Raw genomic sequence first — 12684 nt, forward strand, 5'->3', positions numbered from 1 at the left:
GGTTATCAGCTTAAAACTCCTTTATTATCGATGACTAGGGGTACAGGCCAATATAGTGGCTGCACATCTTCTTGCTAGTGTTATCTGAAATTTATCCTGTGAAATATTCCTATGGGCTACCTCGCGCCAAAGAACGCCTCATAAGCAGTAACGTAGCCTTTGCAGAATAATTATCCTAGATGTCCTTGGAAGAGGAAACTCACATTTTACCTGTATTGCCCATATTCAGGATTTTACTTTAAAAGCAAAAGCCTTATATGGTGCAGGGTGCGCTTTTCCAAGGACCGTAGATAAAAACCGGACGCTGGAATCACAAGCGGCAAGAAATGCCACACCTAATGCAGCAAATCCTGCAAAAGAACGGAATGAAACTTCAGGAAACACTCTTTATTGTACCTATGCACCGCCACGTCATTAATGTTTTGACGTCCGTGCATAACCCATGTGTCATAACGAATACAATCTAAAAGATGTAACTCGAGAAGAATCATGAACGTTCAAATCATGAGCCTCGAACCATATGGGTATAGGTGGATGAACTCACACCACTATATATGAATTGAACAATTCACAGAAAAGAAAGCATCTGATTTTATGAAAGTCACAAGAAATGATAGAATTAGGATTATAAATCAATGTTCTGAGAATAAGGCCGCGAATTACTAAAGCTCGGAGAGCCGCAGCAGCAGCAGCTTTCAGTCGTAGGCTAAGCAGCCAGGCTTAGACGGAGAGAACATCGCGGCAAAAGCTGCGCGAGAACTCATACGAGGGACAGAGCATCGAGCAGGAAGATGCCTGCTGGTGCTACGTCAGGGCTCCTTGTGGATTCAAAAAGTAATTATTGCTTCCCAAGCAGAGCTTTAATCCTCACACGCGTTAGCAATTTCATGTTAAATGTTTTAGTGCGTACGTAGAGGGCCGATGGAAAGTATGGCGAGCATAGGATGCAGGCCCTTCGCTGTTCGCATTTTTTTGCATCGTGTTTTACTTAGGGGGTAACCCAGTGAGGTTAAAGTAATCCGCGATACATTGAAAGATGGGGGTAATATCTCATTTTACCACCTAGGCTAAAGCGCGGTGAAAAGAAATTAGAACCTCGGAGAGGATAGGCTTCCTGTTGTTCGCCTTTCTTCCCATAACGATGGTACAACTTCTCGGGGTAAGTATGAAAGCCAAGAAGTATCTAGGAAACCTCAGCTTTCGAAATAACAACTTGAGGGTCTAGTTGGTGCTGCATAATACCCAGAAATGTGGCGCAACAAACACAAACACATGCGAAGAGACACAGCACTCGCGCACCTCCCAGTATATGAAATTCATGAGACTGGATTCGAACGGACGCTTTTCTGTTAGGAAGCAAAAAAAAAATCCATGCCTATTTCTGGAACCGGTTAACCCTAGTTTTCACGGCCACTCTCTCGCGCTGTTTATTTATTGTCCCGGCGGGTGGCGCAGTGGTTAGGGCGCTCGACTACACCGCCCAAGGATTCGGGATCAAATCCCGGCCAGCAGCAGTTTTCCGATGGAGGTGACAAGCAAGGTGCCCATGTGCTCTGCGATGTCCGCGCATAATTAACCCGACGTGTTCGAAATTTCCAGAGCAATGCACTACGGCGTGTTTTAAAGCCAGAGTCTCTTTGTGATGTTAAACCCCTGAAACCAAAGCCAACCATTTATTGTTGTCATATTATTCACTTTTTATTCGTAGACAATGAATTCAGAATAGCATGTTATAGCTTCCACTAATAATGTCTGGTTAGTAGCGCCAAACCTGTGCAGTGAGCTACCACGTCAGTGATGAAATTGCAGTTAATAAAGGTATCATTCGGGGAGACAGGACCTCCCCAGTGCTTTTGAGAGATTACTTAGTGTGTGTATTCAAAGACATGGAATGGGAGCAATTCGTCATCAGGTAGAATATCTCAGTAATCTGCGATTCCCTCATGACATAGCCTTGTTATGTAACTCATGGTACCAATCGAATATATTGATTGATGATCTAGAATGGAGAAGCAGGAACGTAGGCCTAGGATTATTATGCAGAAGACAAAAGTATTGCTGAACTACATGGGAAAGGAGGAGCAGTTTAAAAACGTAGAGAATCAATGGAATTGGTAGGCGAATATGTCTACTTAGCACAGGTAGCAGGCGCAGATCTGGAAAAGTAAAGAAAATAAGTAAAAGAAGAAGATTTTTAAGGGAGCGCATTTGGAGGGTGCTGAAACATTATGACTAGCAGTTTACTGTTGTGACTGAAGAGGAAAGTATACAATAGTTGCATCTTACCTGTACTCACCTAAGGTGCTGAAACGTGGAGGCAAATGAAAAAGGTTCTGCTTAAGTTGAGGACAATGGAGATGGCTATAGAACGGAAAGTGGTAGGTGTAACGTTAAGAGATAGGAAGCTGCAGAGTTGGCCAGATAAATTACTCTAGTTACTAAAATTCTAGTTGAAAATTAAGAAGAAATGAGCATGAGCAGGGCATGTAGCGATAAGAGGAAAACCAATGGTCGCTAAGGTAACCAATTCGATTCCAAGGGAAGGTAAGCGTAGCAGGGAGCCGCAGAACTTTAGGTTTGTGGATGAGGTTATGAAATTGCACATGTCAAGTGGTTGCAAATAGCATAGGTTCGTGTTAATTGAAGAAAAAGTGGAAAAGACTTTGCCCTGCCGGAGGTATATTTTGGCTGCTACTGAGTGGAATGATAATGATGATGAACACTCCGGTCTGCAGCGACTGCCGGAGCAGGCAAAACAGAGAATCTGCTTGATAATGGAATGATTGCCTGCATGACAAAAATCAAAGGGTTCAATGACTGGATAGTGGCGCACCCTCTGAACTATCCCTTCTGGCTGTACTGCTGCCGAGGCCTGCGCTTTGGCATTTAGTCTGTATTTTACAGACGGCGTAGAGTGTCTTTTTCAATTCTTTCCTACTTTGATTAGGCACTACACGGATGAATCCATCGCTCGTACTATTTTCGCTCACATGTGCTGTCGGTCCATTGGTTCAATTCATGTCTAAAAACTTTCGTAGTTCAGTTTGGCGTATTCTGCGCATACATATTTGTAATATGGTAATGTTCTTTTAAAAGCGTCAATTGTCTTGTTCTTTGTAGAAAATGCATAGAATGCATGGTTTCCCTGTGGAGTGAATAGCATTGGCACTAACTTTCCGTAGCGACGTCGATAAAGAGAAAATGTTGTAACTGAGCATGTTGTAAACCCTACGACATTGTTATAGTGCATGCCTTCTCAGAAGCACCATCACCACACGAATGCATGTAGAAGCATTGAAAGAGGATACCCTTATTTTGTCGCTATTTATGGACTTGTTAAAAACATTGACAATGTGGGCATGGATTCCTGTAGTAGATTATCAAGGCATAGCATATATTAAAACAAAACCTTCTCACCAAGTGATAATGGCACGGAGAGGTGCACAAGGCAAGGTCCTCGCTAGGCCGGTGCACAAAGCAGGGCCTAAGATCTCTCAGACATTTTTGCGTGTATTTTGTATCATTTTGGCAGGTTGCTATAGGTGTAAACTCTGACTGTGGACCAATAACACCAGGTTTTCCCACTGACATTGTACAAGGATCATTGTGTAATATTGCGTGCTTACCCTTTACTTAATCCCAATTTACCTTGTCGTTTCTGTTGAAAAATGGACAATCATTTTGCCGAACCAAATTTTCTACATCAAGCGTAATATTTACAGTCTATCTCTTGTTTTTACAAAAAAGAATAAAAGTAATCTTTAAAATTTTCACCCTTGAGCAAAGGAGCCACATGCTGCTAAAGTGTTTGTTGTTTGAAAATTAGGTGTCAACAAAAAAATATACATAGATACTTTGTTTCAAAAACTACCGTCAAGTTTTTCTTCCTCGAAAAAAATGTTCTTTACGTGTTTGGTCGGTGCACCTCCTTGGCTTCCTTCTTATTAGTTGTGTAGCTTTTATGTAAAGTAAAATGATAGCTGTTGTGCCAAAGTAATCATTACGATGTATAGCAAATTTGTGAGACACTAAATTATTTGAAGTAGCTTGGCATTAGTAAAAGCAGTGATGTATTCATCCTGCTGGTTTCGACTGTCTAAGTTCAAGAAGCACACCATCTGCTTGCCGGTCCTTAAATTTAAAGGCGTACTTTTCTACCTCCTTATAGAGAAATTTTTTTTAGCCAAATATATATTTGGCTAAATTTAAATAACAGCCAAGATCATACGGACATCGTCATCTCACCGTACATTCTGCTGACAACAGTCACAGGGCCAAGTTGCTTCGGCGTTTGCCTAAGCTGCAGGATGTGCTGTGCTGAAAATCCAGCGCTGTCACGAACAGGTTACAAATGGTTGCAGGCTTCGCGCAGGCCAAAATTCGGTCTTGTGGAAGTGGCGTAACATCTGCAAGGGTTACCAAGATACTTTGTTGGGCGAGTTGGTACACGTTCATTATTAATTTAAACAGGAGTAAAGGCTTAGGCATAGTTTTGAGTCAGCACTTGTACTGTGGTTTCCTTTTATCTTGTCCTTTGTCTTCTTGTTGGCGCTGTTTAAATTACTAATGTATCTGCAAGGGGCCTGCACTATGTCCGCAGCTTTCTTTCACGGACAAACTCTGCGTCAAATAAAGCTCCAACCATAACGCGTTTAGTGAAATCTTCAACAATACTATATAAATTCCTGCAACATTAATGCCTATAGTAATATACATTCTAAACTTTATGCTCTATCAATACGTATTTATCAGACAATGAGCAATATCAGCCACTGAAACTGATTATAATGAGTTTGTAAACTGCTAGAAGCAGTAACGTATTCCTGTTCATATTCTTGTTTCTCCTAACAGCACCCATTAAACAACATCTCTATGAATTCTACCCTGTTCTATATGCGCAAGAAGGCTGCGCTGTTTTGGGCAATTAAAACCAAACTGGTGAGTTAGGAATCAAGTTTATTTATTTTGATTATTGAAGATACAGATTAGTTCGTCGCTAATATTACGAGAATAACCTTGTAGTTTGTGTTGCTGCTCACATCGAGATCAAGATATAAAGTTTTAAAATGTGAATATGCGACACATTAACGCCACAACAATTCTTTTAAGGCAATGACATTTTAGTGCTCATATCGAATAACGCAGTGAGCAAATCATGCCTGAAAATGATGAAGCGCGAAACCGGTGCACAAAGCATAGGGTAAACGTTTATAAGAGGAACCTACAACAGCGCAAGCGCTCAAGATGCGGCAAATGATTGTGCGTGCTTTTCCCTATCAGACCAGAAACAGGAAAAAGGAGGAGGACTGGGAGCATATTTGAAATGAGAAGGCGTCCAGTGTAGGAGACCATGTCGAGAAGTGGAGGGGGGGGGGGGTGAGGGGAAAGTCTGACAACTTAAAATAGTAGAAGGAGGAAACCTGAGGAAGGGAGAACGCAAGCCGTGCAGAAGTATCTACCTTGGAAGACCGCAATTTTTCGTAATCAGTTACGTTCAGTTCAGTTCAGTCGTTCAGTCGTGTCCGACTCTCCGTGACCCTATGGACCATGTCACGCCACGCTTTCCGGTCTCTCACTATATTCCTAACATCACATAACTTCATCTGCAGTGCCTCGAGGATGCCATCTAACAATCGCGTTAGCTGCCGACCCCTTCTCCGGCGACCCTCAACCTTTCCCAACATCAAATCTTTCTCCAGCGACTCCTCTCTTCTCATCAGATGACCAAAGTAGCTGAGCTTTACCTTTAGAATTTGACCCTCCAATGAGCAGTCAGGGTTTATGGTCGACAATATCGACAGATTTGATCTTCTGGCAGTCCAAGGAACTCTCAAGAGTCTTCGCCAGCACCACAATTCAAACGCGTCAATTCTTCGGCGGTCAGCATTTTGCACAGTCCAACTCTCGCATCCATACATCACAACTGGAAAGCCTATAGCACGAGTTATACGGATCTTGGTTGGCAGACTAATGTATCTCCTCTTTACTATGCAGTTAAGGCTAACCATTGCTCTCTTTCCCAGAAGCAGGCGTCTCCTAATTTCATGGCTGCAGTCACCTTCCGAGGTAATCTTGGAGCCCAAGAAGAGAAAATCTGTCACAGCTTCCACTTCTTGCCCATTGATGCTCCAGGACTTGATAGGGCAAGACGCCACGATCTTTGTCTTTTTAATGTTCAGTTAAAGCCCAAACTTCTCACTCTCTTCTTGTACGCGCATCAGAAGTCTCTTGAGTTCCACTTCACTTTCTTCCATTAAAGTGGTATCATCCGCATATCTAAGGTTGTTGATACGTTTTCCAGAAATCTTCACTCCACCTGAAGACTCGTCCAGACCGGCCTTCCTCATGATGCACTCTGCGTATAGGTTAAATAGGCAGGGCGACAGTATGCAGCCTTGCTTCACTCCTTTCTCGATCGGAAACCAATTAGTAAGATCATGCCCAGTTCTGACTGTGGCCTCTTGCCCTTCATACAGGTTGCTGAGGAGACAGATGAGGTGAATTGAAACTCCCATCTCTTGGAAAGCTTGCCACAATCTGCTGTGACCTACGCAGTCAAACGCTTTCGCATAATCAATAAAGCAGGAATAGATGGGTTTCTGGAACTCTCTTGCTTTTTCCATGATCCAGCGAAGGTTGGCAATTTGGTTTCTGGTTCCTCTGCCCTTGCGAAACCCAGCTTGCACGTCCGGAAGCTGCCGATCCACATACTGCTGCAGCCTACCTTGGAGGATTTTCAACATCACCTTGCTAGCATGCGGAATAAACGCGATCGTGCGGTAGTTGGAACAATATTTGGCACTAACGTTCTTTGGCATGGGGATGTAAACTGACCTCCTCCAATCCTGTGGCCACTGCAGGGTTGTCCAAATCTTCTGACATAATGTATGCAGAATGTTAACGGCGTCATGGTTGAGGTTTTGAAGCAACTCAGCTGGAATGCCATCAATTCCGCTAGCTTTGTTCTTAGCAAGGCTGGCTAAGGCGCATTCAACATCACTCTTCAAGATGCCCGGCTCGAGATCAGTAATCACAACCGTCTTATGTTGGGTTTGCACATTCAGGTCCCTCTTGTACAGTTCTTCTGTGTATTCCTGAAGCCTCTTCTTTATCTCTGAGGCTTCAGTGAGGTCCTTGCCTCGTTTGTCCTTTATCACGCCAAGCTTAGCACAGAATCTTCCTTTGATATCTTTGATTGTCTAATACAAAGCTCTTGTGTTCCTTAATTGGCTGTTGTCCTCAACTGTTTGGCACTGTGTGTTCAGGAAGGCATTCTTATTTCTTCTTGCCATTTTCTGAAACTCCGCATTGAGAACCTTGTATCTTTCTCTTTCTCCCATAACCTTTGCCATCCTCCTTTCCTCAGCTATTTGCAAAGCCTCTTCAGATAACCAGTTTGCTTTCTTGCATTTTTTTTTGCTTTGGAACTACCTTAGTAGCAACTTCTTGTATTATATCACGAACATCAGTCCACATCGCTTCGGGCTATCTGTCTTCTAGATCTAATTTTTGAAATCGATTCAACAATTCCACAGCATATTCTAATGGAATTTCATCCAGATCATACCTGAAAGGCGTTCTAGTTTTCTGCGTTTCCTCAATCGAAGCTTAATTTTGGCAACAAGAAGCTGATGATCGGTGCCACAATCGGCCCCAGGCCTTATTTTTACTGCTTGTACAGCTCTTCTCCATCTCTTCCGGCAAAGAATATAATCGATCTGATCCCTATACAGACCATCCGGTGATGTCCATGTGTACAGGCTCCTCTTGTGCTGTTGAAAATGAGTATTCGCTATGGTCAGGTTGTTTTCTTGACAAAACTCTACTAGCCTCTGCCCAGCTTCCTTTGGCTCGCCAAGACCGAACTTGCCTATAATTCCGGATATTTCTTCACTCCCCACCTTAGAATTCGAGCCTCCTATGAAAAAAACGACGTCTGATGATGGGGTGCGGTCTAAAAGGCATTGTCCGGTGAAGTCCACGTGTACAGGCGCCTCTTGTGCTGTTGAAAATGAGTATTCGCTATGGTCAGGTTGTTTTCTTGACAAAGCTCTACTAGCCTCTGCAACTCTACAAAACTCTACTAGCTTCATTTGGCTCGCCAAGACCGAGCTTGCCTATAATTCCGGATATTTCTTCACTCCCGTCCTTAGCATTCGAGACTCCTATGAGAAAAACGACGTCTGATGATAGGGTGCGGTATAAAAGGCATTGTAGGTCCGCATAAAATCTGTCAACGTCAGCTTCTTCAGCAGTAGTAGTTGGTGCATGGACTTGGATAACTGTTATGGTGACCTTGGATCCGAAGTGAAATCATTAGATCGTTTTTGTGGTTGTACCCTAGCACTGCTTTGCCCATTCTTCTGTTTACTATGAGAGCGACCCCATTCCTTCTCGTGTATTCGTGCCCACAGTAAAATACATAATGGTCACCGAAATTAATTTCTCCCATTCCGGTACACTTCAGCTCGCTCATACCCAAGATATCAATGTTCAATCTGTCCATTTCTCGCTTGACGACATCAAGTTTACCTTGCGTCATAGATCTTACATATCATGTTGCTATGGGATATATCTCCTTGCAACATCGGACTTTCTGGTCGCTTCCCGACACATCCACAACTGAGCGTCCTTTTGGCTTTAGCCAATCAGTTAAGGCAGTTACGAAAATATATATTTAGAATGAAGATAGTACAAGCGCATAAAGTGTAAGTGGTCTTGAGAACAACTGATGCCATCAAAATGCCATTCAGTTTACCATGTGAAACCAAGTATCTTCTATTCTTTGTCACAAGTGCGAATACCGAGAGTGAAGTGAAGGATCAGGTTAAGTATAGTCTGTGTAAATAGTTTAGTGCCCGGGGGATCTGTTTCTGAGCCACTGTGTGCGGCTTGGTATGCATTTCTAGTGTTTCGAATTTCTTGCTGGTAAGGATTTCGTCTTGCACTCTGCAAGGGGAAGGACCTGCACTAATGCAAACTCAAAGCCTTTATACAGCTCTGAAGCACACACCCTGGGCTCTACAGTTTTGAAAAATGCATCTAGGGCAGAATAATAAGTGGTTTTGGGAAATAAAAAAGTACACCATGCTTAACTTTGTGATAGAAATATAAAGAATATGAAAAAAAAAATGTTACTATTGAACTTGGGCTTGACTTAGACAAGACTTGAGGATACTGCGCTTTGCTCTGCAAAAAAAACAAAAAACAAAGCCGACAGCCTCTAAATGTTTACATCCTCAGTGTTATTGATGGAATATATTATTTCAGCATGACGCCTAACAATCATTTCTGGCCTCTAATAAATTTGGCTCTTTACATATCTTTATAATTAAGGCTTAATTGGTTCAAATCCTCAGTTATATGGGGCTCCCAGAGCATACCAATTTCTAATAAAAGAGCCGCTGAATGCGTACAAGCTAGTTTCCTGATTATGCCACTTGCTATTATGTTTTGAATAAAAAGGTATATTACCCCTGTAGTAGTGGAAATAATTACAAAATATTTTCATATCTATTTTTCAAATTGGTAGATACATTAAGAGAAAATAATATGGAAGCCTGAAATGTGGTTATGTCGAATCTAACTTATTAAAGCTCTGCTATTTAGAGCAGGATAATGTCTTAAGACATGTTGTTCAGTCGCTCTAACCAAAGATAAAAAATTAGCGCCCAGAAGATTAGCAAGCTCAACACATAATGCTTGTTCCTGTAAATATCCTGTTAAAGCACCTTAATAAATGGAAACGTACCTAGATTACCAACGTTAGGAATATGTTGAGATACAGCTGAAAAATCATTACTACTTAAACCCAACCATACATCGGAAAACCTGTCTTTTAAATGCAATCTGTTTTATGTTTTCCACTCGCAAAAGGCTTAATTTCCTCAAAGAAATTGAGCATTTTTCGTGTAGCGAGAGCAACATTGGCCCCAGTCTCACCATTTCGCCGTGCATTTCCATGCCTGTTCGAAGAGCGACTAATAAGGAAAAGACTTGGGAGGCGGTAGACGGTAACTGACATGGCCAAGCACTAACTGGATTTAGGGTTTCCTGACATTGCGTTTGGCAGGAGCTGCCAACACGGGCCTTTCCTTTCTTATGGGAGGGTGACATCACAATCAGCCTGCAAATTACTATGCATGCACGTTATTCCAAGGCCACGCTGGCACGTTTATACGGCTCGGTTGAGCGGGGGTTTATATGTTAGCTGATAGCTTACGCTATTGCGTCATCGCGAAGGTGGCATTAAAAACAGAGAGAAAGATGGGCCGTAGGGGAGGGCTCGGACCGCCATGCGATGAAGGCTTTTGCCTAACCGCACTTTAATGGTCAAAAGTGCCTCGTTTTTCATAAATAATGCTGAACCCATAGAGTAAACGACTATGCGCCAAAGCCATCTCTTTACTTTCAAGCCAAACCTAAGAATCGCCACGCAGATTGTTCTCGCGGCACTCCACGTTTAACGACCAGCTAATCCTCATCTAATTTTTTCTTGCACGTGAATATAATGTAGATAGAGCACAAACGTGTCTATGAGATCGAACTCGATCATTCCAGTGGCAAGTAATTAGGCAAAATATATTTAAGCTATAATTACAATGCGTGAGCGAAATGTTAGATAAACATTACGGTATGCTATGGTAGTGATCTGATAAAGCGTGACATATGAAATTCAGCGTCCAAAGCTGCGTTAGCTATGAAGGAGACGATAGAAGAACACTATGGTGGTTTCAACCACCTAATGCTTTATCGTTCACTTCAATCCCACACTAGACGGGTGCTATGCGTTTCGCCTGCACAACTACATGCCCGCCGAAGTAGCACCTGTCTTACAAATGGCTGGCTCTACGGTGATTACGGTGTGCAATACAAGACAGGCATTAAGTGTTAGACGCAGATATATATATCCAAGTACCTAAAGTAAAAATAACAATATCAGTCCAGTGTTTCAAAATACCAAAGAGTATGAAAATGACGCCGCTAAGAACTGTTCTTATTACATAGTTAAACGTGGTAAAAAATGCGTCTGCTTTATCAATTTATCCGACGCCAATACACACCCTATCGAAGAATCACGACTCGCCAACCTTGATGACCAGGACGTTTGATGCGTTTATAGAATGACACCTTAATATCTACGAATTCTATCTTGCTCTCAGTAGTTTCTGGATTCTCACAGTACGAACGAGCGAAAAGGCGTAGAGCATTTATGCCAATTATCGCACCGCCACGTGCAGAGTATTATTCATCTTATTTACATCACTAAAATGTGCTGCATACGAAAATTACATTAGTGGAGAAGAGAAAAAATCTGTCTTTGGAAATGTTACTAACTGCGTGAGCAAGAAAGCAATAGGGGGATCCCTGAAAAAAAAAATAAAATATTTGCTTTCTGCTGAAAATATTTTTATCTCAAGTATGATTTGCAACAAAAAATTCTTATAAAACACTATCACGAATTGTCGTCAGTTGTAGAGGTGATATTAGAAAAACTATTTAACTTTACGTTCTTAGGAAGTTTTATTTAAATAATAATCACCTGTGTATGACATGTTCACTGTTTCAAATTATTTCTACGATAATATCTCTTTCTCACCTCAAATTTCATTGTTTTCATAATAGACGGTACAACTTGCTCTATGTGGGTGAAAGATTCAGCTCTTAACAAACCTTTAAAGTACTGTCAGTTCGCTCTTTTTACGCTGTGTGCTAATCCAATCTACAATGCATACTGGCATGAAAGACAACAATGCTCACGCCAAGATCAGCAGCAAGTTTAAGTGTCAAGCTAGCTTCGATTCAAGCAACCTGGGTGAAAATACTTCAAAACTAAAATAGAGGTCTTTTGGCACCACGAAGCACATTTATTTCTACTAAATAGCACACCCTGGTTTGATGCAGTGCTACATTTCATTGTGAAGAACATCGAACTTTCATTATGCGCATGCGCCGATTCAAACTTTTGGAAGTAGATGGAATAGGCTTACGTGCAATATAGAATAAGGAATACAATAAAATACAAAATATTGTTTATTCAACATCTCATAAGTCCGAAGAAGGCTTTACAATACAAGCAATGGCAAAGCACGAGCAAAATACTAGAGCATGAAAACACTCTGAACCGAATGTGCAGCTACATGCTACATTGGTACAAAATATAAGAAAAGCTAAATGGGAATTAGATGAAAAATACATGGCTGGAGAACACACACTAGCAAAAAGGTGAGCATTCATGAGTAGACAACATTTACTGAAGTGAAATTTCAACTTTAATATGGGGAATTATGTGAACGTTTAGCCCTTCATGCAGCAGGATTGAGAGACATACGGGCGAAAGGATAAAGAAGACATAAAAATTAAAAATACATTATGCAAAACAATTTCAAAATTTAAACACAGGCCGATATTTCAGTCTTGTACATATTTATTCCGCAGGCTCTTGAACGAAATATACTCCAATGTCCCTATCTTTCCTTTTGAAAATCTTTCAGGAACGCTGGAAGCCTACATCTAACCCTCAGGGAATTTGCTTATTTTCCATTTTTATGTGTTGCGCAATGGGTAAATAAATGAAGATGAAAACCAGCGAAAAGAGGACGCGTTAACAAGGAAAGAGTGCACAAGGACGACGCTGGACAAGTGAACTTCTTTTTTGTTAACGCGTCAACTTTTCACGGGTTT

General features: G+C 41.6%; 1 long non-coding RNA gene across 1 annotated transcript in view; it reads right to left on the reverse strand.

Moving 5' to 3' along the window:
* The window catches only part of LOC146177144 (uncharacterized), a 72618-nt gene that overhangs the window by 21046 nt on the left and 38888 nt on the right, over positions 1-12684 (reverse strand). Inside the window, exons 2-3 of the long non-coding RNA XR_014701612.1 lie at positions 9139-9189; positions 4246-4406 (exon numbers count right to left, since the gene is read on the reverse strand). This is a non-coding gene — a long non-coding RNA (uncharacterized LOC146177144). The remainder of the gene's footprint in view (positions 1-4245; positions 4407-9138; positions 9190-12684) is intronic.

The sequence above is a fragment of the Amblyomma maculatum genome, chromosome 10, assembly GCF_055883805.1.
Source record: "Amblyomma maculatum isolate TAMU_Amacu chromosome 10, ASM5588380v1, whole genome shotgun sequence".
Lineage (NCBI taxonomy): Eukaryota > Metazoa > Arthropoda > Arachnida > Ixodida > Ixodidae > Amblyomma > Amblyomma maculatum.